Raw genomic sequence first — 25886 nt, 5'->3', positions numbered from 1 at the left:
CCTGTGGGAATAACTGCTTAATGTAGGCTTATACCAAACATCATATATATATTAAAGAGCCTAAAGAGACAGGATGTTGCTTTTCACTGAGCGGACGTGTTTGTTTTTGTGGATCACTTCAGCTTCAAAGGAAAGGATGAAATTAACGTTTCTTTCTGTTGGGGTAGACAGAGTGTTTGTATATTTGGAGCAGCGATTTGACAAAATGTGACACGCAGACATAACATCCATGTGAATCAGTTTATGATAACACATATTGCCATATACAATAACAGTGGTATCCCCACCTGTAGGCTTTGCCACCTGCTTTTGACATGCACCCAGTGTGAAAGATCCATTTCGATTTACATCACCTAGCGAGAGACTTCAAAAGCGCCATTTTGCCTGTCATCCGGTGTTGATCTAATTAATCCGAAAGTTAATTAAGGGACAGTCATATTTCAGTATGTCAGGACACATATAGTAGCTGGAGGAGAGATGGCCTCTGGGAAATGTGCATCAGTCTGGATGCATCCAGAAAATGTGCCCAATAATTCAATACTCCAGAAAATTATAATTGATCCAGTCATGGCCTTTACAATACCCTGGATCATTCTGAAGGGTAAATGGGGCCTTGGATTGGAGCCATTTTGAGTCTGGGAAATGTTCGGATTTGTTATGATGATGGAGCTCTAGACTGTCACAATCTCTGAGGAAAGTTACAAACTCAACACACTAGGAGGCAGAACGACAGATTTTGGCAAGTGTTGACAGTACAGGTGAACATGACAATCCCAAAGTGTCTTTTTGCCTCATTTCAGTTATGGATTTGGCACATGATTGACTGAAGGAAAGATTTAAATCACCTGAATTGGTCAAGATTGTTGGACGTAGGTTACATCTCTACATAACATTTCAAGATCTCATGCATTTTATTTAATATGTGTAATGTACTGTAGGTTATAATGTGACCTAGGCGCAAAGATGAACTCAATGTACAGGATTCAGTTTGCATTAAATGGACAGGTTACCCAAAAATTCTCTCATCATTAACCTCTTGACATTTCAAACAAAAGAAGACATTTTGAAGAACAATTGAGTCTACTGAAGACTCCAATTGACATTCTTGGTATATCAACAATTTTTTTTTTTTTTTTTTTAATCAATACCAAGAATTGGGACTCAGTCTTGTATGGAGCCCATTGTTCTTAAAAATATCTTCTATATATATATATATATTCAAAGCTCTACTATATTTTGTAGTGCAGCTTTGAAATGACAAGAGGGTGAGAAAATGGTGACACGATTTTGATTTTTGGGTGAACTATCCCTTTAAAGGATTAGTTCACTTTCAAATGAAAAATACCCCAAGCTTTACTCACTCTCAAGCCATCCTAGATGTATATGACTTTCATCTTTCTGATGAACACAATCATTATATAATCATTGTTATATTAATAAATATCCTGACACATCCAAGATTTATAATGGGAGTGAACAGGAGCAACGAGTATGAAGCTCAAGAAAGTGTATCCATCCATTATAAACATACATTTGTATAAGAAAAATCTCCATATTTAACAAGTTATAAAGTAAAATACTGTATCTAGCTTCAGCCAGCCCGCCTTCTAACAGAAAGAAAAAAGTCATACTAGGATGGCTTAAGGGTGAGTAAAGCTTGGGGAAATTTTCATTTTAAAGTGAACTAATCCTTTAAGACCAACTATTGGTCCAATGCAAGTTTTGTAGAACAACATATTAAATGTGTTTTAAATTTGTGTTAATGTGTTATATGTGAGAACATCATTTTGGAACCTAAAAATGAGGTCATATTAAAAATGGTCCAGATAAATTAAAAGTGAATTAAAACTTTCTTGGATCCTTTTTTGAGAAATACTCGCTGATCAATAACAGGTTGAGACCCCCTAATGTAGGGTCAGTTCTGAAATCTGGACATATATTAATGTGGGACACTTTTTTCACACGTTTTTGGCCCTATCACAAGCAATGTTAACATACCCATATTCTCAAGCAAAAATGTCTTATTAAAGAATAAAACGTGAATAAAGTGATGTAAATCAAGGCCTTGTTTATTTAGGGCTGTTTATTTGTGTCTCTCTATTCGCTGATAAATGATATATCATTTTGTGAACAGGTGCGTGAGAGTTATTCTACCATGGAACAAAAAAGACCAGAGCGACTGAGGGAGAAACAGAGCATCTCCGATATTTATGGCCATATTTTTTAAAAGATTAAAAACTTACCATACTGTAATAGGTCTGGCTCTGCAGCACTTTGCACCAGATGTATTACTCAAGAGCAGGTTTAGAGCTGCAACAACCATCATTTTTCCATACGACCGCGTTCCACGTGCCCCGTTCCACATTCATCATTTTTAGTATATTAATAAACAGTAAAGAGGAGATATTTATTCAAAGCTCTCATTTGTCTCCACAAACCAGCTGAATATGTGCTTTAGCGTAGCATTTATCACAAAAAAAAAAAAAAAAAAAAACTAAGTGTGACCACTGCGTTAATGCAGCATTATGACAAATGCAAATTTCCCTATCATTTCCATTTGTTTGGGTCTAGATTAGAAAAGGAGTAACTGTTCGACAATAAAGCGAGTGTTAAAAAGGTGTGAATGCCGGTGCGAGCGGCGTTTGTTGTCGTCGCTCTGACCGGGCGAGACACTGTTTAATGACATTCTAAAGGCTGCTAATAAGGCTTTGTTTTAAAAATGTTTGAAGTGCTAAAAGTAGGTATTTTACATATCAAATAAGCTTTTGTGCTGCGCTGAGAGCTTTAGCACAAAACAGACTGCAATTGCAATAATGGTTTGCTAACAGAACATTAGAGACAAAACAACAACACAAAACAATGGCGATATAATTTCAGGTGACAGCTGTACAAATCAAAGGCAGTTGAGCTTTTCAATGAGTAACAGATGAGACTCCTGCAGAGCTGTGTACCTCTGATTATAAACCATAACATACTGCCGTATGGCAGATGATGCGGCATTATCCAGCATACGCGCATCACCTGATTCCAGAATGTACGTGCATATTTTCTCCGGTGTTTTGGTACTTTCTTTTTGGTTATTTTTTTTTCCAGAGAGAAGGATCTTTGTTTAGCTGTTTATTATTTTACAGGGTTGTGTCAAAATACCGCTTGTCAAGATCAATATTTCAGCTGAGTCTTTCACTAAAGCTTTGACCTTTCCAGGTGTACATCTCGCTCGGGCTCAAATTCCCCATGATGAGCAGCAGAGGAGGGCCATTTTTAGAGCGCTGCTCGGCTCAACACAATGTAAGCACACTCGCCTGAGTCCCTGCGGGGTTCAATAAAGACATGCTCACAAAACATACACACAACAGCATGCTATAACTGTCCAACATACTGGAATATCATTCTGGTGATATCAGATATGATAAAAAAAAAAAAAAAAAACATCATGAAATCAAAATGTACATTTCTTGTTCTTAATTCTGGTTCGAAATGTCCACATATCTCAATAACATCAAAACAGATGGATAAAATCAAGTCCTATGCTATATTTTTCTCTTTAAATATTTAGTTTCACTCTGAAATATGACATTATGAAAGTAAAAATGTCTACATTCACATTTTTTTTTTATGTGTTGAATTTATTATTATTATTTTTATTATTATTATTATTACAGCATCTGTTGTCCTCTTGTTATAATGCTTGTTGAAAATATAATCTGTATTAGAATTATCATTCCAAAGGCAAATGTCCTCTCTCAAAAACATATCAGCAAAATCAATTAAACAATTTTTAATTAAATACATTCCAATAATTCCCAGTTTGGCCCTTAGCAACAGATAAAAACCCATTAGATTTTATCCAGCGTGTTTGTACTTTAAAGCTCAATAGAGCATAAAGTATCATCAGAAAATAAGAACATGCACATCTATTGGCTTTACATGGCCACAAATTGAATGGATACTCAATAGTGATCAATAATGATAATATTCTTGGAAGTACAAATTCTAAACCTCTTGCTATTATAGGCAAAGATCTGAAAGATAGTCTCAGTATTGAGTTCTCTGAGCAAAAACACACAGCTGGTGTGTCTGACTAATCATACCTAGATGGTGGAGGTGATAACTGCTTCATAGTGCAGCAGGAGACATAACAGCAGAAGCCCAGGACTCACTAGTTGATTTAGCTTGACACAGTTACGCCATTGCAACCGTGACCAGCAACACTTGTTTATATATATATTACACCGGTGCATTTATATCAAACTGCTGCCTTAATTAACAAGGCTGACATTATTACACCTCTGCAGTGACTTATGGTCCTGTGGCTGGATTATTATTTCTGATCTGTCAGTTCATTAGGACCGAATCAGGCTCACGGCCCACTTGCTTTTGCCTGCTTATTGTGTTTCGTGTTTTGCTTGCAGTAGCATGTTGAAATTGGTCACAAGGGAAACAATTCCACTGCAATCGCTCTTCTCTAATCAATCACTTCCTCTTGTGTTCCTCAGGTTGTTTATTAAGATTATTATTGTTATTTATAATAGACGCACATTCTTTGCTGGTACTCCCACTGGGTTTAAGAGTAGCTCTTAATTGAATGCATTGCTGTGTGGGTATGCGTTTACATGTGTCAACAGGCCAAATACAATTTCTGCATTTCTGTGCTTGTTATTTCACATTATGGAGTGGTATAGTGCCATATACATCAAATATGTTTACGTGGGTGATCAGAGTAGGGATTTTCAAAATTGACTATTTGGTGGGGTGAATTAATGAGAAGTCGATCTTAAAGAAGAGCTGTATAATTAGATTGGTTTAGGGGCACGTATGAGACGATAACACACGATTCTTAGCCTTTAATGAATGCTAAGCAGAACTCTCAATAGTGCGATTGAGAAAAATGAGGACTTATTGCAAAGTGTTACCAAAAAAAAAATAAAAAATCTAGATTAACTCACCAGCTGATCAAACTAACTGACTAGTTGGTAGTTGGATGACCAATTCAAACATATTGACCCCTTCCTAAGCAGAATAAATCACAGCCACGTTTGATGTTTATTTCAAATTTATTCGATTATTTGAAGTTTATTTCAAACCTTTCTAACCCTAGTACGTCTTGCTATAATTTTCAAGTGAACCCAAAGACCTTGATTAGCTGGTTCAGGTGTGTTTGATTAGAGATGGAACTAAACTGGTACAGATAAACCACTGATACAACCTTCTAAAAGCCTCCAAAAGTCCCTTTATTTGCACGCACACCTCCAGGTCATTTAATAAAGGAAATATCCACTTTAAGAAGGTGGAATCTCAAAGCAGATCTTAAATCCCTTTATTTAAGCGTATCCACTAAGGAAACAAAGCCATTTGGACAGGACACACCATGACTTGGACTAGGACACTTGGCATGGTCAACTCTACTGTCATGTGTGCATGTAGGGGCTCTGATTGCTCATAATCACAGATCTGTTCTCACGTCCAGCCCCGAGCTGAAGCAGTGCATGCAGGTTGCCATGGGAACATGCTGCTAAAAGCAGTGGAGCCGAGGAGATGACCCACCGGCCGCAGTCTTGTCCTATGTGTTTGTTCAAGGAGCTACTGAGTATAAATCTCACTGATAGTAACACTGCTTCAGCTCCTCAGTCACATTCATGAAGGACAAAATCACTGGCTTTCCATGACGTCTTTAACAAAAGTAAGTTAATATTCCTCAAGTTAATATTGTTATTATTGCTACACTAAATTTAACTTTACATAACCTTTACCTTTTCCATGCATTCGCCCACACTTGGAATTACACAGGCAGCATTTGCCTCATACTCTGTACTTTACATACATGAACTACTTATCTGTGAATCTGTAAATCTCTCTATATACATATTTTTCCAATCTAATATTCCATAACATGTTTTATGGTCAAAACAATGTCCAATAACAGAGGCGATTTTCAATTATTTCTGCTTTTGACACAATAATATCTAATGATCTACAAACAATAAAAACATGAATTATGAATCATAAAATAATTATTGCTGTTGTTATTTTATCTCGCAAAACAATTAACTTTTTCAGTGTCTCTCTGTTGATTACATCAATGCACCAGAAGGGGGCAACAAGGGGCCATCTTTAAGAGTGAGGCATGAATCATTCTCTCAATCAATTCATTCAAAAACAATGAATCATTCAGGAAAAAAAGTAAGTGACTGGCTGCATCCAAAATCGCGTATTTCCCTACCTCCCTAAAAATAGTATGAGACAAAAGTAGTATGTCCAAAGTCACAGTACTCATAAAAGAGTAGGTAAAAAGTACCCGGATGAACTACTTGCGAGATTCTGAAGTGCGCATACGATGGACGCTGTACTATCCCATGAGGCCACAGAAGAGGATTTGTGAATGGCAGTGAAGCAATGCAACTGACGCTGGTAGGTCATATGATAATGGCAACATTGCAAATGTAGTATGTCCGGATTACTTTCATACTACATATATTCATACTATATAGATCATACCTTTTTAGTGCTTACTTATTCAAAATGAGTGAGTCACTGAATCATTCACTCTACCAATTCATTCAAATCACAGATTCATTAAGTATTGCCACTATACTGTGTTTTGCTCAGAGAAGTGGTTTGTTTTGTTGTGGCTTCGTTTGGAACATTTTTGTTGTTGCTGTAGACTGAAAATAGAGCCCTGACAATATTTTCATCTAAAATATGTACCCTAATATTAAATTATTGTTTAATGAACTGTTGTATAAAAGAAATGTCATGCTTGTAACATTACGTATGTACAATTTCTGCAAGTTTTCCAAAAACTCGGCCCATCTGCCACTGCCATTGGTGATACAGTAGCATATAATTAGTTCAAAAAATAAACAGTAGAGTTTGAATAATTATTTTAATACATAAAGAATTTGTATGGTCATTCCTGTATAATCCAATATTCCATAACACATGCAGGTCCAGCTAGCGATGCTGATAGACACCGTCATGGTACATGAGAATGACAGACAGACTCAGGCGAATATCAGAAAAACACCAGAGAACAAAGGCCAGTAACTGATAGAACCACTGGTGCAATGATCTTGATTAACACTCAATCACCACTTTTATGGCTGACCAACCGCTGCTCCTTCAAGCAGTCTAACAGAAGAGTTCGATATCCTCTCAACTGCAAGCGCTTGACTGAAAATGAGGAGTAAACTTAACAGTCTATCCAATAATGCAGAACATATATATATTGTGTTTTTTGGTAACACTTTACAATAAGGTTCCATTTGTTAACATTAGTTAACTACATGAGTTCTGCACTAACTAACAATGAAAAAATACTTCTAAAGCATTTATTAATCTCAGTTAATGTTAATTTCAACATTTACTAACACCTTATTAAAATCAAAAGTTGTATCTGCAAATTTTTTTTTAATGGTCCTGAGCTAACATGAACTAACAATAAACAATTACATTTTTATTAACTGTCCTTCACAAAAATGAATAAACACTGTAAGAAATGAATTGTTCATTGTTAATGCTAATTAATACATTAAAGGGCACCTACTGTATTATGGTGATGTAATATAAGTCTCTAGTGTCCCCAGAATGTGTCCGTGAAGTTTCAGTTGAAAATACCCCACAGATCATTTATTATAGCTTGACAAATTTGCCCCTATTTAGGTGTGAGCAAAAACACACTGTTTTTATGTGTGTCACTTTAAATGCAAATGAGCTGCTGCTTCCAACCCCTTTCCAGAAGAGGGCGGAGCTTTAACAGCTCGTGCTTTAGCTTCACAAAACTGGTGAATCTCACGCAGTCAAAAAGACGATTGTCAGTAGCGGTGTTCAGCCTTACATTGTTCAAACCGGAGTCAGATACTGATGGAGAGACTCAGGAAGAAGTTACAACTTTTAGAATGCAAGTGTAAAAGTGGATTTTGCTTAATAGGAGCCTTTTAAATAATGTTAACTAATGAGACCTTATTGTAAAGAGCCACCAATTTTTTTGCAATATGCATTCTAAATAAAATATTTATGATGGGTCAAATAAAATATTAAAATAAATACTAATAGAATAAATAAATGCATAAATGTAAATAAAACAGAATAATAACAGAATGACAACTCTTAGCAAATGCAAAAAAGTGCAGAGTGATATAGTATTCTACTGAAAATACAACATGAAGAAAATACACTATGTAAATCTCTCTAGCTCACAAGAAAGAACAAACATCTCGGGTGAGACCTTTCAACCGAAAACAACACGAGTTGAGGAGGAACAAAGAGACAGTAAGCAGTTCTCGCAAACGCACCAACATGTCACTTTAATTCTGTCCGCTGCCTGAATTTTACAGTTCAAGCTCCAGAGTGTTGTCAGCACCGGCCCCCTTTAAAAAAATGTATCATACTGATTGCATTGTTTGTGCCGGCGGATGAGGGCTGTTCTGCCCAGCTCTCCAGCATGTTTATCAGCAGGGCCCTGGAGACGACGCTTCACCCTGACAGGCAGAATAATAGAAGCGATTCTCCTCTATCTGCCGCACAATCTCCCTCTCATTACAAAACGTCCAGATCAATTCCTTTAAAGCCCTGAACTTTACATTGATTAAGATCTTTACTCTGACACGTAGCTAATGGTCTTATTAAATGTTTTATTGTATTTATCATGAGAGCTATGACATTATAAATTGAGGATGGCATTCGAATCAGGGGTTTAAAGGGGAGCAGTTAAAATGGGAATAGAGAAGAAAAGAATGGCGTGAGAAAAGTGGGAAGTGACTATATGAATATATGCGTTTCTGCATGTACAGCTGCTACCATACAGTATATAACTGCAGATTATACTCAAAAACTGTAATACCTCATTGATTTAGATGTTAAGATGTATAGTTTTTACATAACATCACATTATAATGCAAACTAAGTTTGTCAAAATACTGGTATTTTATACTAAATTGATATAATAACAATGATAGTCTTGGAGACTATTGCTGTAAATATGGTTGGTTTGTCTTAAGTACATATCAAGATTCAATATAAAATAAATAAATAAACAGCATTTATAAGAATGTATATTAATATTGTTTTACTTAAAGAAAAAAAAAAAAAGTTGAATATCATCCTCTGAAACCTATTGCAGACTGATGTCCAGCATTTCTTTGAAGTCTTTTTCCAGTTATGTAATTTCTGGAAAGAATAATAAAAAAAAAAATTAAAAAAAAGAGTTGACATCATACAAACACTTTCAATTCCACATCCCTAAAGGATTAATGGATGAAGAGTGAAGCTTACAGTAACTGCACATTTCAGAAAAGGGAATCTTCATTAAATCTGCAGTAATTTCTTTCAGATGTAACCCTATTTTAAGCATTAAATAAGAATGAAAGGCCTCTTTTCAACTTACATTAGGGCCCATTCCATCTTTAAATCGATATTTCCTGCATATATTATCAAGTAGAGGACAAGAGGCCATCCTTTCTATGTACCTTGTCGTGGGTTTCTCTCTTGTGCTCTGCTCCCAGTGTAAAACATCTAATTAAACATTTTCTCCTTTCAAGACATCCTTCAGGAGTTCAAAAGCCACATATCAAAGGACGGTTCAAAGAAAATCCAGAGTCAAAAAAGCAAAAGGTGCCAAAATGTTCTGCATTTGAAGGGAAAAAAAAGAGGTGACTTGGCTGCCAGTTTAGCACTGTTTCACTAGTATAAGCTCTGAGAGAATGGAATGTCCAACAAATAAAGAAGGAATGTTATTTCTATCAGTAAAATATTCCCATTTCTATCAGCACAGACATATCATGGGTGCTGTAAAAATGAGCTTTTCAGTCTATGGGTTTGTCCTAATGATTTTAAATTATGAAATGACTTGAGGACCGACACGAAGGTGGCTGAACCTCTCCTAACATTTCCTGCCTTCATTCGAAGCTGCTCTATAATTGATTCTTGTGGTTCCCAGCATTTTAAAGGCATACTAATGACTGCAAAAAAAACTGTTGTCCTTGACTAATGGGGGGAACTGTAAAATTAAACGGTGAAATTTGTCTCTCTCCTTTTTTACCTTTCATTTTGACTGTATTCATTTTAACCAATCTGAGCAGCTGATTAGAACATGGGTGGTGGGGGAGGGGATACATGTAGATCTATATTCCTAATACCCAATGTCTGGTTAATTACACTTATGACAAGAGGGGGCATTTCATTACAACTAATCTGTTTTCACAAAACCAGACTAAAATATAATACACTAGAACAGATGATGTTTGCTCTGGTGGGTGTAAGACGGCAGCGGGGACCGTGGGAGGTTAGTGGGGCGATGGGAAATCAGGAACAGGACACTGGCATAAAGGTCACTGATATTGTGGCGCTCAGGGAGAAATGGCTGGCCGGCATCTGGGGTGTATTTTTAGACGAACGTCCAGTGCTAAAGGAGGACACAGGATTGCTGTCATTGGGGAGTGTTACTCAGGTGCAGAGTCTAAATGTTCCAGCTCTATCTCTGTGATGCATGCTGGGAAAACGTGTGAGTGGAGAGGCAAGTAATATTAAGAGTTGTATTGAATTTATGATGGAAAACTAATTAACTTTGTTTTATCTATGTTCTTTTTCATTTATTATTCAGCCACCAACTAGCCAAACTCACACTGAAAAGTAAAACGACAGACCAAACCAACAGAATGAGCAAACAGTGTTTTGTTTGCTACCTAAGCATGTTTATTGATACGTGTCTGTGAACGAGAATAATCTACTCTACCTCTGGCTGTCGGAGACCATTAAATATCCATGAGGTGACATTAGCTATTCTGTCTCTGACTTCCCAGCCAAAAACTTCACAGATTCTGCTCTTATAATTCCACATCTAATTAATGTATCTACAGTGTGGAGAGATTTTAATATCAGATTTCACTCTGACTTAAAATGTTCTTGAGGGTATTCATTAGACGGTGTTCCTTGCACTTAATCAGAGTTATAAAGACCACTTTAATTGATCTTTAAAATCCAGAAAAGGGGCTTAAAATTGTTGTTTAGGAGTTGCTGTGAATGGTGAGAGATGTGTAGAAAATCAGTACCTTACAATATTAGCACATATGCATGCACAACAGTTAACTACGGCACATTTGTATTCTGTTTCTCAATGTGACCACAAGACTGTAAGATAGTAATAAAGATCTTAATCAATAATACTACACTAGAATGGATTCATTCTATGAATGTTTTCAATAAATATATGCAATTGTTTTTTTCTTGATACACAAGCAGCTATTCCACAAGACTAATGGACAGGAAACTATGAACAATAATTATTCTAACATGGTTTTTACTTACATAAGGTTAATGGCAACCAGAATTCAGAATGTATCCATGCAATTTAAATAAAATGGCATCAAAACGCCACGCAGTGTTATAATTCACTGTAAACCTTAACGGTCAAAATAATTAATTGGTTTAGGACAAACTTTAATTAAACAAATTAGTTCAGTCAAATCAACTTTTATGAGTAATTTAGCACTTTCTTTTTCTTTTAAGTTGATACTGATATATTTTAAGTAAACTGAACTGTTTCATTGTTTTGAGTTTTATGAACTTATTTCTTTTAATTTAGGCAAACTTAAGTTTAACTTTTTTTGTGCAAGATTAATGTTAAGTGGGAGATTTAGTAGTGATTAATTCATGTTTTGTTATGCAAATTTAGATGGTTTTTGGAGAGTTACCATCATGGTGACAAGTGGTGCATGTGGCTTGGCTTGAGAGCAAGTATGTAGCTTCATATTGCTGTACTCATTCAGCAAGTGCGATACCATGCTATTGTTAACATGTTAGCTAATTAGCAAGTTAGCATTTTCTGAATTAGCTTGTTAAAGCTACCCAAGATTACACTAACAAAAATGTTTACACTGAGGTTACATGATAATTTTAAGTTAAATGTATGAATTAGTGTACTCAAATATTTCAAGTTAAGAACAATTAAACTGTATGAGTACAAAATAAAAATCTGCCAGTTCTACTTACTTAAACTTTATATTTCTTAACTTGAAAATTTTGAGGCAACTGATTGTCTATTTACTTCTTCAGGTTTACAGTGTTGATAACAAATATCAATACTAAAAAATATTGAATAAATATTAACCAACATAAATATATATTGATAAATATATACCAACATATTTGAATATAAGAAGAATATTCGTAGTGAATCACTGTTGTACAATTTAGCAAATAAAATAGCAAAAACTTAATGCTATTAATCACTATCACACGTCTACAGATAAGAACACGCTGAAACTTTGTTGTCCAGTAGCTCTTGCCATCACTGAGTAAAAAACAACAACAACAACAACAACAAACATGCATGTACATGCTGTACTGTATCCAATACTGGTAGTTCACTTCAAAGCACCATCTTTACCTCTGAACAAACAAGCTTTTTTCCAACATGTCAGCCCACCCTGACCGAAAGAGCCTTTGGGAGTGCGGTGTGTTTGAACAGAAGTGCAGCATACACAGTCTGTGGGAAGATCCAGGGTTGTGGTTGGCCCTCTCCCGCTATGTAAGCACATAAATCTGCTTGTGCCCTGGAGGTGGGAACCGGCAGCACTAATTGACTGTAGAAAGATTAGGGGTCAGGGCCCCAGTAATATTAGCATTAATAAACTTGATCCCGCAAATGAAAGCCGAGGGGGTAGTAAGGTCCCATTCTGCAGCACTGTGACCCGGTCAGATTGCTTTTAGATCTCTGAAAACAGATGCATATGTGTAGATGCCTGTGTGTTAGATGCTAAACAGTATTACTGACAAAAAAAAAAAAAAAAAAAAAAAAAATGTTTGTTAACTAACATAAAAAGACCAAAAAAAAAAAAAAAAGGACCATATTTAGCAAATTTAATTAAAACATACACTACCGTTCATAGGTTTGAGGTCTGTACGATTTTTTTTCAGTTACACTTTATTTAAGGTTTCCTTGTTACAGTGTAATTACTAAATAACTAAATTATTTTTTTTTTTCCCCATCAAAGAATCTCACAGAAATATGAAGCAGAACAACTGTTTATTAATAAGAAATGTTTATTGAGCATCAAATCAATATACTAGAATTATTTCTTGTGACACTGAAGGCTGAAAATTCAGCTTTGAAATCACAGAAATAAATTACATTATAAAATGTATTAAAATAGAAAGTTATTTCAATTTGTATTAATATTTCTTGAATATTCTCAATGTTTTTACTGTATTTTTGATCAAATAAATGCATCATTGGTAAGCATGAGACTTATTTTAGAAACATATGTGTGTGTGTATATATATATATATATATATATATATGTATGTATGTATGAAGTATATAAGAATATGAATGTTTCAAATAATCAAATCATAGCCAAAATGACACAAATGCACATAAAATACATCAAAATACATAATATAATACATATTTATAATATATTATAATAATATATTAATTAGTGCTGTCAATCGATTAAAAAAAAGAACTCGATTAATCACATTTTTTTTTTTCTACGTTTAATCACGATTAATCACAATTAAAAACACGTACGTTTTAATACGCATTTAATATATTTTAGAATGTAATAATTTCACAGTTAATCTCCAAGTTAAAACAACATAAAGAAACAACATGAAGACAGTATATTTAAATACTTGTTTTATGGCATCTTTTTATGAATGAAGGCCAGTATCACTGATACTAATAGCCTACAGCTACTGATGTTGATTTTTTCCCCAATTTTAAACATGAATTATAGCCATTCAACATTACAGTGTAATTAAAAGCTATATTTTTTTTTTCATTTATTAGGCTTCAAAAATATAACAACTTTTAATTTAAGTGAACTTAGAACAATCCACACATAAACCCATAATAAATGTCATATTTACCTGTGCCTTTCCTACCTGTCTAACAGACTAATAAGAATAAAGTTACCAAACAGTCTGCACTGCATAATTTATAGCCTTAATTAAATATAGATAATCATTATTAAAGCTACAGAAGTTCTTTAGCTAACAGCAGTGATTAATCATCTCTGTTACCTTTGTTCTTTTATTATCTTCAATGACAGACGGCATTAGTGGTTGCTGTCACTTTAAGAGCTGCCACTGCTGCACATGACGCGGATCTTACACGCGTCCCACTTTCTCACAGCTCTTTACTTTCGTTTTAAGACTTTAACTCATTCAAGGCTGCTCTTATGAGGATACTCGACAAAACCGATATATTTCATTATTGTGCGTGTTATTGTTCGTTCAAGCGTGACAGAGTACTGGATTCTGGCGCGCCTCTTTCTGTGTGTCATGTGTGACAGGATACTCACAGACAGTGTGTTCTCTTTTTCTCTTTTGGCACATTTAAATGGTTTAAAAGAATTTGCATGAATAAGAGCGTGATCATATATTATAATGCTAGCTAAAGGATGACAGAAAAAAACTGATGCTGCGTTAATTGCGTTAATATTTTTAATGCGTTAAACTGGAAAAAAAAATTTTATCGCATGCGTTAATGCGTTAACGCTGACAGCACTAATATTAATATGTATTATATATTACATATATGATATATAATATATATATTTGTATAATAAAGGCCTGGTTTCACAGACAAGGCTTAGATTAAGCCAGGATTAGGTCATTTAACTGTCTTTTATAAACATGGCTTGAAAAAAAAAAAAAAAAAAAAAAAATGTTGTGATATGATCTGGGACTGTGACCTCAACTCAAAGAAGTTGCATCCAATATTTTAATCATCCTTTGTCTGGGTGTTCAAACTGTCCCACAACAAAGCATCATCACTAGAAAGGTCCTTGGCCAGAGGACGAGGCATAAATGAACAGGAAAACACATTAGCCCACCCTGTGGGCAGCCATGGGGCACCTCTACAGATGCAGTGGTGCCACTTTGATCCCAAAGGCCCACTGCTGCCAGGCCCAGAAGAGCCAGATTACAGGCAGCCAAAACAACACAAAGCACGACAGCTCACTTTGTTCGGCCTGGCTTAGTAAAATGACAGAGAATGCCATGGTGCCCCAAAAAAGTCTCCTCTGAGGTTTCCACTTCTTTTGAGGCAACCTCAGCTTTGTAAAAGGGGGAGATCAAAGGACAGCACAATTCACTGATAACTATAGTATATAATGACCCACTTTGCTACAGCGCATGGATGTCGAGACCCTTCGCTATTAGTCATGCTGATGCCTCATTTTCATACGACCTTTATTTGATTACATTCTTTTTTCTCCAAGACATTAAGACAGCTTTAGAGTAATGATTAAAGAAAGACAGTGACAATATTCTAAAGAAAAACATTACAAGCCAAAGGTTGCACATTTAGAGTGATTGCTAAGTGATTACTCTGAACTTTCCATGCAAAATAAGGTTATATCTGTGGACTACTACGAGAAAACACTGAGAAATGCAGTTCACTCATTTTTCATTCACTGAAAATGAAAGTAGAAATTACTATGTTCGTTCATAAGGAAAGGCACATCTAACCCTGCGATTGAGACCATTCTAACAGAGGAGACTTCTCCCACAAGTCTCTGAGTCTTGAGTAGCAACACCTGCCACAGAAAGATCAAAGCTGTTTTCACAGTCTGACTTTTCCCCTTTGACAGTATTATTTTGTGACAAGCTGTGAACGGGAATAAATGTGTGAGAACCATGAACTCTCTACCTCTCTTCACTCTGCACCCTTTTGCATGGGGTGCACACAACAATCTTCATAACGGAAGATCTTTCCTAGCAAAATTCTCAATGCTTAAATTCTAAATTAATAATAATAATAATAATAATAATAATAAGTCAAATGTGCAAAATGATAAATGCAATGCTTAAATACAGTTTCCTTAGTTAAAAAATAAACTGCAACAAATAGAAAAATATCAGTTGTTTTAGATAATTCATTGTTATAATCAATCCAGTACATCACTATTAAAATTAAAAATATAAATGTATGTTCAAATTATGAATCTAAAGATCAAACTGATAAACACATGCAAATGATATGCTACATCAGGTATGTCAATATGGATAAATGTACAGAGCTTTACAGTGGAAGAGGAACATGAGGAGAGTGAATGAATCAGTGAAACATGTCATACTTATACAGTGTTAAGACAAACGTATGGTAAATAGCATACAGAAGTATATAGTGGGAAGAAGTGTTTGGAGGAAATGGAGAGCAAAAAATTAACATTAAGGAATCGCTTAAAAGCATAATCATTAGCATATTCAAACAGAATAACATTAACTGATGTGAACAAACTGAATAACACTTTGTTCATAATCAAGAAAATTGTTCATTATGTTTGGGTGTGAGAATCAAGAACAAATCTGAGCAAATCTTTGTGGTGAACTGATTCAAAAGATTTGATTCACTGAGATGAATCAAAACTCTGCCCATATGCATTGATTGACATGACTGATGTAGTGTGTAATTTGCTCTTGATTTATCAATTCTCGTCAGCTTGAGCTTTTGATTCATAAATTGAACAGGCAGTTTAAGCTTCATTTAAGTCATTCGTTTGATTCATAATTTGAGCTGTCAGTCTGAGCATTTGATTTATCATTTGAACATTCAGTTATGTTTAATTATGGCAGTGCTGTACTAGATGATTGTATAAAAAAAAAAATAAAAAAAAACTTTTATGCTACCCCATTATGAAGAAATAAAACTGCAGTTGAGCATTTGATTTATCACCTTAATTTTGTCAGGAAATACTTCATTTATCTCCTATTCAAATTCTAAACTCAAAAAGGAAACAAAAATGGATCTACATTGAAAAACTACTGACCATCTAGGATTTTTTTTCTTCTGATGAGAACAAGAAATAATAATAAAAGACTAAAATAAAAGAAGGTGTGTTGGGGGGGAAGGGGGCGTGGAAGAGTCAGAGTCAGAGTCAGAGGAGAAGGTTTCTCCAGTCATGCAATGCTGTGCAGGCCGGCCCCTGGCAGTGGTCATCATTAAAGTGCTTAATAGACCGTGGCAGGTCCACAACAGCTGACAGCCGACGGGTCCAGCACTGAGTTTCCAGGGAGTGAGGGTCACCTTCAGGGGAGGAAGTGCTTTATCAGACCGCAAGGCCAGCCTGGCATCACACGCTCCTTCACCCTGCCCAGGTGCTCAGGATGGATGTCCACCAGCATTCAGGTGGAACTGCAGAGCCCTACCTCCACACCATCAAAAATAGCCAAAAACATTAAGCAGGGAAGTGATGCAATTTCCCTACAAAAATGCTTGAACTTGCCAAGTATCATTTTCAAAGGACTCCAAAAGAATTCTGTTTCTTTCATATTTGGTTTCTGTCATTTTCTGTTCAAAAGAAAGGTAGCTTGCCTCTTGAGGAAGCATTGATTGGAAATGAGATAAAATGATACGGAGCTGAAGCGAATATTTTTAGAAGGCTGAAAAGAAGTTATTGTTTTTAACTTACAAACATATTTAAAGGTCAATCATTTTGCAATGGTCACAATCATATAATACTGACTAAGCCTGAAACGTGGCGTATTCGAGCTTTTGCACTTCAGCAGCCATTATTGTGTGTGAAGTATCTGTTTTCAGTGTGAATTGTGTGAATTAAATGCCTCGTAGCGATGTGTGTTTACGGCGTGGGAGAGCCGCGCGCCACGGACAGACAGGTATTCCATAACCGCTCAGAAACCAGCGCTCTGCTGCCAAAACAAATTTCGTTTCAGATGACTTTTGCCTGAAGCACAGATTAAGCCTTTGTCAACATCTGTGAAATATCCATGAGTATTAAATATCCATGAATGAAGACGAATAAAAACAGTAGCTTCAGGAAGCGTGAACCCTGCCTTCACTGCCTGAATCTTACGACAACACTGACTGTCTTATAGCTGGTTATTAAGCCTATTCCCCTTGGAGAAACATAATTATATATCTTCCTTCCTCCAATGCATTTTAAATCACCTTGCATGGCCAATCCATGATTGGCTGGGGCTCCCAGAGTACTGTCTTGTTGTACTTCCAGAAAGGCAGGGAAGTGCCCCGAGCGGTCTCAGAGGACACGGTTTATCTGGGTCTGGACACAGGTGCGTCTCCAAATGAGAAACACTGAGGAGGGAATAAGCTCCCGGACGAGACCCCAAAACGCAGAAGCAGGGGAATGTGATTCAAGGTCGGCCGTGGTAAGCAGCAGCTCGGCACAGCTGATTGATTGGGTATGCAAGAAGCATCTGGCACACAGGAAACAGGAAGGTGACTGGGGGAATCACCAGGTGGTTCCGATGAATTATAGCCACTTTGCCCAGCGCCTTCCCCGTCTCCCAGCCTACATACATGCCGTTATGGAGCGCCATTGTCAAGCCGTTGATACCTTGTAGATAAAGGGAGATTTGCGTGAGAAGGCCAAATGCATGTGTGGCACACTTATGACAAACTTTCAGACAAACATCTTGTTTTTCGTTCATTGCAACACTGGTACCGAAGAATCTTATGTCTTTAAAATGTCATATTAGAAGAAAAAAAAAAGGCTTTTTATAGGTGATCACCATTAATATTGATGGCGCATTAATTAACATCCAAATTTAGCCATTTAATTTTAAATTACATCTAGGACGTAGGTAGTGCGAAACATACTTTTAATTACATTTCACAAGAATGAAAGTGATGGATTGTGTCAAATCAAAGCTGATAATTTAATCTGACATTTACAATTTACAAAACTATAGAAAGCCAGTGAGACTGGGTCATAAGCACTTGAAAAATTCTACAAGAAAAAAAAAGTCATCAGGGAAACATAATCAGACCACCATCTGAGAGTTGCACAGTTCGGGGCCATTTTAAGACAATAAGAGGGGACTTTCGGCCAGGCACCCACACACTTCACACTGAGTCCCTAATCAGCTCTGCACTGCTGGAGAGAGACCTCAGAGAACACAGCATACGGAGGGGGACAGGAAAAGCATCACCCCTATCGCTTTATATATCATGCCTCACTAGTCCGTAATCAGTTATGTATAATGAAGGTTTGCAAAACACATCAAAAATAGAAAACTGTATAAAAAACTAAAATATGGTAAGTAAACACAGAAGACTGTTTATAGCAGTCCAGAAGGTTGTAATTCATATTTTGGAGTAAATATAGAATATCTTACTAAAGCATTGTTTTAAATGGATGCTCTGTCAACTTTTGGCCCAAACGAAAGAGTTTATCCAAAAATGTAAAAAACTGTCATCATTTTCAACAGGTTTGTTGTTTCAAACCTGCATGTCTTTGTGAAGAATTTTGAAGAATGTCTCAACTGTTTTTGTCCATACAATAAAAGTTAATGTGGTCTAAAACAACATTCCATACAGTTTTGAAACAACATGAGGGTGAGTAAATTATGACAGAACTTTCGTTTTTTTGCCCATAGTTGAATGACTTGGTGTTTCACAAAACAAATAAAGTCATAACAATAGAACAATGGAGAATTTGAACAACAATGAACAAATGTTTCATACGTTCACAGATTTATTTCATTTGGTCTCAAACAAATTACCGCCTTGTCTTGCTAAGTGAGCATTTTATGTATCCTACAATAAAATAACATTTACACTTTTTTTTGACATTATTTGACAAAATTGCAGCTTGATTGAAAATGATCCACAATAAAACATTCTGCTGACTAGTGATATTAACTTTGATTTTTAGTTGTTTTCTCCACACGTCGCACCTCATATTTCATAATGCATGCTCTTCACTGACATTTGTCTTCTTGGCAACCAACTGCATTAACTTATGAAAATATGTTTTGATGTTGAGAAAATGACGCCACATCTGTGGGACAGCTGTCTTTTTTGTGGATTTTATCCATAACAATAAAATCTATACATAAAATCTATGTGAAAAGTAGCAAAAATAAATGTAGGCATAGCAAAAGCTTTCTAAGACAGATTCAGTGTGACCTTCAAATAACAAAAAATAAATAAACTGAATTTAAAGAAACACCCACATCTGCGCAATTTCTGTCTTGCTATTTTGTTTGTTGGGTGAGGAGCAGTCCTCTGCTCAAATGCCCAAAATACTAGTTAGAAAACAAAATAAAATGTTTTTTTTACATTTTAAAATAGAGGGCTATCAACATTTCACACAATCTCTAAACAGCCATTTCTCCTTTCACTTTATACAGTACATTAGCTTCAGCACCAAGGCGACTATATTTAAAATACAAATAACTACATAAAAAAAAAAAAGCAGCACAACAGAGGGCAGATCAACACCTCGCTGGCTGAATTCACTTGCCTCATTAGGTAAGGACAGCAGAAACGCTGTATCTCCGCAGGCCACAAGACACCCCAGACACCTTCTCTGGTCAAAGGAATGCAGAGAAGAGGGCCAGGAACGTTCAGCTCATTTATTACACACAGTACATGCAGTGAGACTTCAGCGATGCCTATATGTCTCTCTCCGCAAGACTTCCCGACTTAGTGGCCACATTTATAAGCTAATATAATCATTGTCACATTTGATGGTTTTACGCTTCACAGATCACAGGTTTTACTTTAGAAATGTGTCACAGACGTCTCTATGCTCTGACCTGCACGTAATGGAAACGTAACATGGGAAACGGTCTTCCCTTTAAAGAAGAACACTTTACATTTGTTTCATATACTTGTCTTACTATAATTAGACAAATTTTTACAATACATTTATTCTGTATGAATAGAAGGCGATGAATTAAAAGAACTGAATCTTCACTTCATGTTTTGCTTAAAAAGGACCAAACAACATACAAGACATTTACATTTACAATATCAGGTCACTGTCTGACAGAGAGACGAATGGTTAACCTGTCAAACTACATCAAGAACTCATCAGCAGGGCACTAGATGACAGATTAATGGAAATGTGCCATATAATTTTTAATTACCTCTAAAGAGCAAGAGCACGGATTCGCTTCAAGGGCTGTCAGTCTGTTAACGAGCTGAGAGCCAAAAAAGACCAATATCTATAATCTAGGATCTATTTTGAGCTCAATGTCACATATTAGAATCTCATTATATGCTAAATAAGTAGTACATGGCTCACCATTTTATGAGTGAGCTATGGTGACAGAGGACATAAATATAACATTACAACCATCTTAGAGTCAACCTAGAAAGGGAATAATGGGCAGTCTCGTGTGGTCACAGCTGATTTGATTTTTACAATGACTTCATCTGTGATTTGCACACAAACTGAAGAGGACATGTTGCCCATGCTACTTTCTTTTGATGAAAATCTTGACCTCTGCTGTAGCTCTCAAGTCAAATATAATGCCGTTTGATGCATCAAGCGGGCTTTGACGTCAATGACATTTTTTCATGAGACATGTGAAAGACTGTGACGTATTATGTCATTGATGTCAAACCTAAATGTGCCATATTTGATTTGAGAAGATAAAGATTAAAAGAGAGACAAAGATTTTCAGTAAATAAGTTGTTTTCATAATACTGTAGTCTACAAATAGCAGGGAACTGTGGCAAAATGCTATGTACTACTTTTTTTTTTCTTTTCTTTTTTTCCACATTAAAATGGGCACTCAGCCTTGCAACAGCAAATCTCTTCGTTTGGAATCTTTAAATAATCAATTGCGTTATAAATTAAAATTAGGGTGTTGTTTACTTATTAGAATAAATTATACAGAGCCCCAGAAGGGACATGGTGTAGAAAAAAAATACATGAGACGGGAAAAAAGTATTTGTCAATACGTTTGCGTTCCCCTGAGAAAGTTTTGCGAGGGAATGCAAAAGTTTTGAGAGTGAACACAAAGCTTCTCGGGGGAGCACAAAACTTTCGCGAGCGAATGCAAAAACATTGCAATACATTTCTCCCTTCCATTTCATATTTTTTCCATCACCAAAATTAAAATTAAAAATATGACTGTTCAAAAGTTTGGGGTTAGAACAAATTTTTTTTTATATATATATATATATATATATATATATTTTTTTTTTTTTTTTTTTTTTTCAGCAACGATGCATTAAAGTGATCAATTGTGACACAGAAGACATTTATAATTCTTACAAAAGTTTTCTATTTATCAAAGAATCTTGAAACAAAAATGTAGCATGGTTTCCACAAAAAATTATTAAACTGCACAACTGTTTTCAACTGTGAAAATAATAATAATAATAATAATAATAATAATAATAACAATAATGATGATGTTTCTTAAACACCAGATGAACATATTGGAATGATTTCTGAAGGATCATGTGACCCTGAAGACTGGAGTAATGATGCTGAAAATTCAGCTTTGAAATCAAAGGAATAAATTACTTTTTAAAATATATTCAAATAGAAAACAGTTATTTTAAATTGTAATAACATTTCACAATATTGCTGTTTTGTTTTTTGTTTTTTTGCATTTTTGATCAAATAATTGCAGCCTTGGTAAACATAAAAGACTTGACATAAAAAAAACTTTACTAACCCCAAACTTTTAAATAGCATGTATTAAGTAGCGTGTATTAAGTTTAATGTTGTCACCCTAATTCAAATCCATATTATTTTTGTGCCAGATAAAAACATTTTTTAAATACTTTTGTTTGCATATACTTTTTGCTAGTATATTCTTAGGAGGGTAGGCTTGACTGTACTTTAAATACTAGTTTGAACTACTGTAAATAATGCATAGCTTGTAACTTGGCATACAGTTTCAAAGTAGCTTCCCCAACACTGCATGAGTCATATGGAGCACTTTTATGGTGCTTTTTGGAGCTTGACAGCCTATTCTTCAAAAATTTCCCTTTTGTGTCCCTTAGAGTAAAGAAAGTCATACAGGTTTGGAACGACATGAGGGCGAGTAAATGACAACAAAACTTTCATTTTAAGGCAACTTATTCCTTTCTCACATTGAACTTGAAAACTTTGAGTCTAATCCCTATGCATGACCAGAGAAAACCAAGTTAAAGCTATAAAACCTACTCTATGAATACACAAACGATATATGAGAATGGATCGTGGTGCCTCTCTTGGTATTCATGCTTGTATATAGGGCTGATCTACCTTCATCTTCTGTATTAGGGTTCGCCGCATCTCTCATAAACACGGCTGAGATGTGACGAGGCTCCCTCATGAATGTGAGAGCAGACCTTGCTTTGTGCCTGACTGATGCTGAAAGCCAATCAATGGTTTGCAGGCGTAGTGAAGACCTACTTCGTTAGAAGTGACCTTGGAAAATGGTAATGCCACTAAACCTGGTGATATGCTGGGATGACGGTTGTGATTAAAGAATTACGGTAACGGGCGTAAACAACACTTGCTTTGAAATGAAAGCGTTCAGTCCCTCTGCCTGGAGCTAAAAGTCAGTAAACACAAGAGTAGCACTGCTGTCTAGGGGAGAATTTACAATCGTGAATAAAGCTGTTTGTACAGAATTAATGTACACTATACATGTATTATTTGCATAAAGTCTGTATATATTAATGTGCAAATCCAATTTAAATGTCAAAGGCTTTCAGTTAGTTTAAAAGAAGAAGGTCTTTGTTTTCAATACAAGAAAGCTACATACAAGAACGCGCCAAAATATAAGATATGTTTCACACTCTAAATCCTCCTGCTGCTTGCATAGAAAAAAAAAAAACAGCACTATTTAAAATTAGATATAAAATTGATATAAATATTGACATTATATTTGGAAATGTGTGGAACATGCTGCAAATGGAAAAGAGGTGTCAATGCTGAATAATCTAGCCATATGGCAAATTTCTGCTTTTATTTTTTCCCCCATGCAATGCTCAAACGTGTTGAGATACTATATCAAAGGAAAACTGCTGAGGAGTAAATGTCAGTTACATGATAAAATCCTTGTAACATGATTAAACCTAATTTGGTACATCATTGCTCAACCAAAAAAAAAAAAAAAGGCTAAGGCACTTTATCGCTCCAGTGTCTCTCAAGCACTGAACAAAGACCAGGTTATTTCTCCCCTCAACAAAACTCCCCAAGACCCCATTCCTCTGTCCACATTTCTGTCATCGCAACCCGAAAATGGCAGCCAGCCATAGAAATCACTCAGCACACCTGTCAGCATTACCCTCCAGAAAATAATTTGCACAAAACTATAACAAGCAGTTATAATTAGCTGAGGGTTATTAAATATGTCCAACACTGGATATCTGGACTACAAAGGAAATCTAATAAGATGTGCCGGGTGCATTTTTTCCTCCTTTCTCTGAGTCAGCGGTTGTGGTAGGCATAAATTAATGTGCATATGGAGAGCGATGTCACAGGATGTGAGGCAACCACTGAGGCCTTTAGCAGCTCTGCGGGAAAGCAATCTGTGTAAGTCTGGAGGTGCAAATATACCACGGACACCTGTTTTCATACACATAGTGCCATAGTGTGGATGACATTCACCTCTGGTAAAAGGTTCACAGCTGTGTCTTAGTACAATTTACTATATTTATAATTTACTATGAGAATCAACATTTAAATTTACGCTGCCAGTAAAAAAAATGTTTGGACACATTCTTTGTTATTACAACATATTCCACCACATTTTAAAATAATAATTAAGTCATTAACTTTTATGAAATATCAAGTTTTTACACATTTGAATAGGTACACGTACACATTTAGGTAGGATTTTAATGTAACAATTTCACTTTAATTTAACTTTTGACTGTTAGTTTCTATAACTGCAGGTACATTTGGTGTCCAAAGTCGTTTTTTTTTTTTTTTCCTACTCTTTTCAAATGGTTATATTTTTAATTATTTTAATAATTTGTCACTCATTGTCATGGATCACAAGTAGTTACTGGACATAACAATATAATATTTAGGTAACACTTTATTTTAGGGTCTTTTAACTAGTTGCTTATTAGCATGCATATTACTCGTTTATTGGTTGTTTATTAGTACTTATTAAGCACATATTAATGCCTTATTCTGCATGACCTTATTCTACATTCTTAATCCTACCCAATACCTAAACATAACAACTACCTTACTTACTAGTAATAAGCAGTAAATTAGGAGTTTATTGAAGGAAAAGTCGTAGTAAATAGTTTATGTGTGTTCCCTATACTAAAGTGTTACCAATATTTATATAAAAAGTGTCTTATATAGCTGAAAATTTTTATTTCTTGTTGTCCGAATTAGTCAGTGTCAATTCTGTTACTGTCAAACTGTTACCAATGTAGAGTAACAGTGTTGACAGTTTGACGGCAACAGAATTGATACTGACTAATAAAACAATTGGTCAATGGACAATCTCAGTTTCACGATATGTGTGTGTGTATATGGGTTACTGACGTGACAGGTCATTTTTCTGTCCCTTAATAATAATAAAAAACAAAGATATGACATCCAAAGTATGTAAGGTAGTACAACTAGATCTCTGTTATAGAATCCAAAAGGATTTAATTATATTTTCCTACAATAAAGGTATTTTAAAGACTTTGAAGTGTCAAAAGGTCATTCGGTTTAACCGTCCAAAGGCCAATACAGCCACTTCATTTGTGATTAAAATATCTTAAAATGTAATAAATGTATATATTTTTTATTCTGGCATGATTTTATAACATCATATATCAACAAAATGGTTTTAAAATTATGTGTAGATGTTGTTGCTTTGTTATGAGAAAGAATGTTCGGAAAAATGAATTTCATTGATGTCATTCAGAGTAACCAATATAAAGGGACCATTTTGGATCAAGTCATGCGGTCAGTATCATGTGACAGGATGTGCCATCATTCAGACACCTGCAAAGGACCACATGGTCGTGAAGCAAAGTAACTAACTCTCTTTTAACTATATGAAAAATTCATGTTTTCGCTTGCTCATACGCATGTCCTGAAACATCAGGTCATTCGGTACAACCACTATATACATGGAAAATGTTGTAATACTTTAAAAACTTGTACTAAATATATAAATGTTTGATTGTTCTTTCGTTAGCTAGATAGCAA

The 25886-nt window shown here is 35.4% G+C and overlaps 1 protein-coding gene across 2 annotated transcripts in view; it reads right to left on the bottom strand.

Moving 5' to 3' along the window:
• Positions 1-25886, bottom strand: part of macrod2 (mono-ADP ribosylhydrolase 2) — a 576338-nt gene that overhangs the window by 165004 nt on the left and 385448 nt on the right. The window lies entirely within an intron of this gene.

Source organism: Ctenopharyngodon idella, chromosome 13 (genome assembly GCF_019924925.1).
Source record: "Ctenopharyngodon idella isolate HZGC_01 chromosome 13, HZGC01, whole genome shotgun sequence".
In the NCBI taxonomy this organism is placed as follows: domain Eukaryota; kingdom Metazoa; phylum Chordata; class Actinopteri; order Cypriniformes; family Xenocyprididae; genus Ctenopharyngodon; species Ctenopharyngodon idella.
This window is presented reverse-complemented; position numbering and strand designations above follow the sequence as displayed.